This window comes from Micromys minutus (assembly GCF_963924665.1).
Source record: "Micromys minutus genome assembly, chromosome: 19".
Lineage (NCBI taxonomy): Eukaryota > Metazoa > Chordata > Mammalia > Rodentia > Muridae > Micromys > Micromys minutus.
Genome location: NC_137954.1, coordinates 18,816,872 through 18,822,871, shown reverse-complemented (window position 1 = coordinate 18,822,871; position 6,000 = coordinate 18,816,872).

Here is a 6,000-nt window from a genome sequence, read left to right as displayed (position 1 = left end):
TGAATATTGTATAAAAAGATATTTTCCACACTATTAGAAAAGGAAAAAACTGCTTAGCATATCTAAATGAATAATATGCAATTTATAACTGAGTACAATAATAACCAGCAAGAGCTACAGGATGGTATTATTATCTTAAGACTTCAGTCATGTCATCCACAGAAAGGAAATATGAAATGTAAGCAGAAGTGTTCAGGCAGCCATGCATAGATGCGTATTGTAAATACCTCCATTCAGCTTATTAAGGTTCCAATGTTGTCTTTCTGTAATGCTGTGGTTGTTTCAGAGAAGACCATTGTATGTAGGCTATACTGCACATCACTTTCAAGAGTTAAAGGAAAAGAAGAGCTTGAAAGAGCTGTGAAAGAAAGAGGGCTAATTTGTGGTAATATCGAGCTGAAAAAAAAAAAAAAAAGAAAGAAAGGCTGATCTCACCAAAGGCAGATGGAAAGATATTTCTGGTTTTTCAAATGTTAATGAATAAATAGCATTTAAATTCATAAATTTTCTAAGTTATTCTGAAGATAATTATTTCACAAAGTTTTCTCATTTCTACTCATTCAGACAGCTGCACTGAAGACAAGAGAAGCTGTGTGCGTGTGATTTGGGGCAGGAGGTCATAACTCATCATCATAATTTAGAGGAGATATCTACACAGTGTGAAAGTTATCTAGAAAGAAGCCCCAATGAATAGTGTTCTGTTTCTGTACTTTTTCAAAAATATAAAGAAAAAAGGAGGCAAGCTTGGTTAAGTTGCACACATACACACACACACACACAGAGAGAGAGAGAGAGAGAGAGAGAGAGAGAGAGAGAGAGAGAGAGAGACAGAGAGAGAGAGAGAGAGAGAGAGAGAGAGAGAGAGAGAGAGAGAGAGAGAGAGAGACAGAGACAGAGACAGAGACAGAAAATCTGTCACTCTAGAACACTAGCCCTTTCCTTTGCCCTTCTTTGGAAGATCATGCTGAATGGCCTAGCCCTACCCTTGTGCTTCATGATTTTTTTCTGGAATAATTTGAATGAGAATGGCTCACATATTTCAATATTTATTTCCCTCATTGTTGAATTATTTAGGAAGAATTAGAAAGTGTGTGTGGTCTTATTGGAGGCAGGGTGGCCTTGTTGAAGGAGGTGTGGCCTTATCAGAGGAGGCATTGGGTGTGGGCTTTGAGGTTTCAAATGCCTACACTAGTTCCAGACTCATGTTCTCTGCCTGCTGCATGTGGAAAAGATGTAAGCTCTAAACTACTATTTCTTGACCTTTCCTGCCTGCCTGCTGCCATACTTTCCGCCATGGGCCAAGAGGGTCATGAACTCACCTCCTGAAACTGGAAGCAAGCACTAAATTAAATAGGTTGTTTTATAAATTGCCTCGGGCATGATGTCTCTTCAAAGCAATAGAAGAATAGAATAAACATATTCCTACATATCATGCTAATTCCTATGTCTCGGAGCAACCTGTGTAAAATGATACCAAAATCTCACAAATATTTGATGACTTGATTTTACAGATTTTGCAGTTGCCAAAACCAGAATCATTTATTTTTCAATATACTACACTTAAGCTTAGCTAACAAATAAAAGGCAATCTCTATCCCTCTGTCTTTTTTTCTTCTTTGCTCTCTAATTCTTCTTTGGTCTCATATGATTTTAATTGTAATATATTCATCTAAAACATTTTCATTTGTCTTTAGTTTATATTGACAAATATAAATAGACTGAAAAATGTATTTAATGTCACATGGTTACTTTATAAGACCTTAAGTCAGGGATATGAGAATAAGCCAAACCTGAGAAGGTATTTAAAATATGTGTGTTATGGATTTATTTCTACACTAATATGGTAGTTTGACTGGAAATAGCTCCATAAGCTCATAGAGACTGGCATTATTTGGAATAGTGGCCCTGTGTTGGAGTAGGCATAGTATTGTTGAAGGAAGTGTGTCACTGTGGCTAGGCTTTAGTCCTAGTGTGACAAGGGCTCTTCCTTCTGCCTGCAGTTCTGGATGTACAACTCTCAGCTCTTTCTCCAGCACTATCTCTATCTGAGTGCTACCTTGCTACCATGCTTTAGCCATGATAATGGACTAAATTTCTGAACTATAAGCCAGCCCCAATTAAATGTTTCCCTTTGTAAGTGTTGCCATGGTTATGGTGTCTTTTCACAACAACAGAAACCCTAAGACTATTGATGAATGAGAATCTCTAGTATAGAGCCCAGAAGCCTGTAGTGTAAGCAAAGCTGAGGCTTATGAATATTAGAGATTGTGAATATTTGTTATTTGCCATAGTGACCCTTTTAGCTTCCAAGGGGTCACTAAATTTTCTAGGGACTTAGAGAAGACTCTCTGTGCAAGTTTCTTTCCTTTGTCTAGTCTACTGAATTTTAACCTTCCTAACACTGTGACACTTTAATAAGGTTCCTCATCTTGTGGTGACCCTCAACCATAAATTTATTTTTGTTGCTATTTTATATCTATAATCTTGACTCTTATGAATCCTAATATAAATATCTGATATGCAGAATGGTCTTATGGGACCCCTGTGAAAGGGTCATTTGACATCCCTAAGAAGATTGCAATTCACAAGTTGAGAACCTGTCATCTAGTCTGATAAGAATCTACAGATTTATAAAGTGACATGGTATCTCAAGAAACTGGTATTTAAATTAGGAAAAAGAATGTCAAACTCTGTATGGACAAGATATGATTACTACCAATAATAATGGGTGAGGGAGCTCTAGAAACAGAAGACAATGATTAGGGATTTTAAACTTTATGTAAATAGGATAAAGTATTTCACAATCACAGGGGTTATAGAGCTGTTTATAGTGTTGTCTCTAATGGACTGTGGTGAGCAGTCAGGGACAGAAGGACAAAGTGAATCAAAAGAACAGTTTATAATGATGAACTAAGACATATTGAGTCCACTGGGAAGGACAGGGAGTGAGTGTTGCTATTCTGGCAGGTGAGATTTAAGGAGAATTTTATGTCTCTGGGTTGTAACTTTATAGGGACTGTAAAATTCCATTCTTCCCTTTCTTCTCCTTGCTTCTTGTCCACTCAGCAAACAGTTTTCTCACCGATCTCTCCTCAGCATTGTCATCTGTCACTCCAACGGTCATTTATCTTCCTGGTCATGAACTAGAACTTCTAAAATCATGAGCCATGATCGACCCTTTTCACTTTATGCATTCACTGCCTTAACACTGCTTTTTGTTTGTTTGTTTTTACCTGACTAACACAGCTGACTAGCATAGACCTGCGGTAGAGGTGTGTGCTTCTAGGATCCTGGAAGGTTGTGGTATATTTTAAAAGTAAAATCTACATCAGAATATTAACAAGTGTTTAAGAAGTTTGTCACGAAATGGCAGCCATTACTTGAAATAAGATTTTTGTAATCTGAGAGGTGGCCCTAGAGAATGATGAAACTATATTCAGATAATACAATCAAATCTGCAAGAAAAGAAGGTTGATTGCACTAGAAACTGGGGGCTCAGTTGGCAGGCATCCTCATCCTCCAGAAATGGGTAGCTAGGCATAAATGCAATGAGTCCCTGATCTTATCAAAATGATGGGAATCTCTCTTCTTCTTCTCCCATTCTTCTTCTTCTTCTTCTTCTTCTTCTTCTTCTTCTTCTTCTTCTTCTTCTTCTTCTTCTTCTTCTTCTTCTTCTTCTTCTTCTTCTTCTTTTTCTTCTTCTTCTTCTTCTTCTTCTTCTTCTTCTTCTTCTTCTTCTTTCTTCCTCCTTCTCTTCTTTGTTTTTATCTATACCTACTCATAGGATCCTTTTGAAAGGGAACTTGGCATTCAATTACTCTTCTCTGTGGAAGCTTAAGATGGAATGAGTAAGAATATTTAATAGAAAAATTAATCTCCTAGAAATCAAGTTATGTCCCTTTGTAAATAACTTTCACCAAACATACTAGTAATAATCCAGTTCAGCATTATCTGGTAGCATTCAACTTGTGACTTTTTAGTAACAAAAAAAAATTGAAGTAATTATCTTGGCTTTATTTCTTAGTAAAATATAGAGGCATTCTAGGAAGAAATAGTGCTTAAATTGTGTATATTTTTTCTTCTACAAGAACCATGTTAGAGTTCAAGGAACAAATTTCCACTTAAGATGGGATTAAATAAAAGGTATTCACTGCAGTCAACACAAGGCAAACACTAATAATTTTAGGGCTCAATTTCTTTAAAATATAAAATAATTTTAGGTTGACATACAAAAGTTTTCCTATAATGATTTCACTTGCAATTTCACTGCAGGGAGGCATTTATCAGTACCAACATGCCTCTCAGCATCAAAATGCACATGAAAAAAAGACAAGCAGCAAATCAGAAGGAAGTGTATTTTAATGACGAGGAAAGGTAATAATGCATACTCTACCCCAGGTTTTTATTATATTCTTGAGTGTAAGTTTTGTAGAAGACAGAGTGTACGTGGGTATTGGGAAGTATAATACAATGGCATATGCCATGTTATATACTTCTTTATAAAATTTGAGCACTTTAATGTCAATCATCTATGTAAAATGAAAAGTAGATATTTTAAAAATAGCACCAACTTCCTGCATGTATATTACTTCTTTTGGAAAAGGAAACTATTTTTAATTGACTTTTATGGATTAATCAATACTGTTAAAATACATGTGGTGCTTTTTCAATATTTAGAAAGTTTGCAGAGATCAACATTTCAAATATGTTTTCCACGTTTTTCTCCTTCCCAAGATAGAAAGCTCTTTCATCGTCTTTTGTGTGGCAGCCCAAGCACAGATTCTAAAAGTTTTGCTTTTCTCTGTATGTTGATTTTTAGAACAATGATCTCAACCCACAACTTGAACTTCACACCTGCTTCCTCCCTCCAGCTCAAGTTCACTTCTGTTTTCTTGTTCCAATTCCATTAGAAACAAACTGTCCTAAAACCTGGGACATAAATAAAAAGAATTGAGTAGAAGTTCTATCTCAGTAGAAGTTGGCCTTTTGGTTTTGTCCTTATCTTGTTGCAAATGAATCCCCATCCACCCAGATGACACACTTGTTATCTGAGTTCACATCTTCTACTTAAATGCAGTGTGGAAGATTCCAAATCAGAGATTATATTCATGAGATAAACAAAGATTAGAAGCCAATGGTTTTTAGGAAGAAGAGAAAGTGAGTATAGACAAGGACATTGAATTTTTTTAAAAGAGAAATAATAAATAAATAAAAACAAGAGACTGGATAAAGAGAGTGTAGGGGCTAAAAATCAGGATGCTCAGTAATTTTGAGAATTATAAAATTGTTACTCTTGTAAGAATGTTTGTGTTCTGAGCTCTAAATATCTGTTCATTCAGACAGCAGTGGAAGAGAACACAGAAAGTTTAACTCTAGGAACTTGGACTGGAACAAGAGCTGGATAAGAAAAATAAGTGTAAATTTTATTCATTTATTGAAACCAGATTGTCCGTATAATATGTTCAAATTATAATTACTGCTCCTCCAAATCCTCCTAAGTATACCTCACCTCCTCTCCCTTTCGGATCCATACCTTTTCTCTCTTTCCTAAGAAAACAACAAGGCATTGAAGGAATAATCAGTGTTAAAATAAAATAAGGAAATACAAAACTATGTAAGGTAGACTAGATCAAAAGAGACAGAAAGAAAGTGTGAGAGGAAAAACCAAGAGCTACATATATAGACACAGAACATATATGTGCAGACACAGACATTAATAGAAACACAAAACTGGAATACTTCACATATATACAATATACTTAAAAGCTATATATTTTTAAATACCCTATTGAACCTGGAAAGACAAAACACATCTAAACATTCGGCCGAGTACATTTTATGAGGATAAAAAAAAAAAAAAAACATTGTCCTTAAATACAGATCAAAACTATTAATACCACCTCCAGGGTCACCATCATTGTTGCAATGACTCATTAAAATAATTATGACTCCTTGAGTGATTGGGCCATTTTTATATGTTCACTGTATAGAAAACTCCAT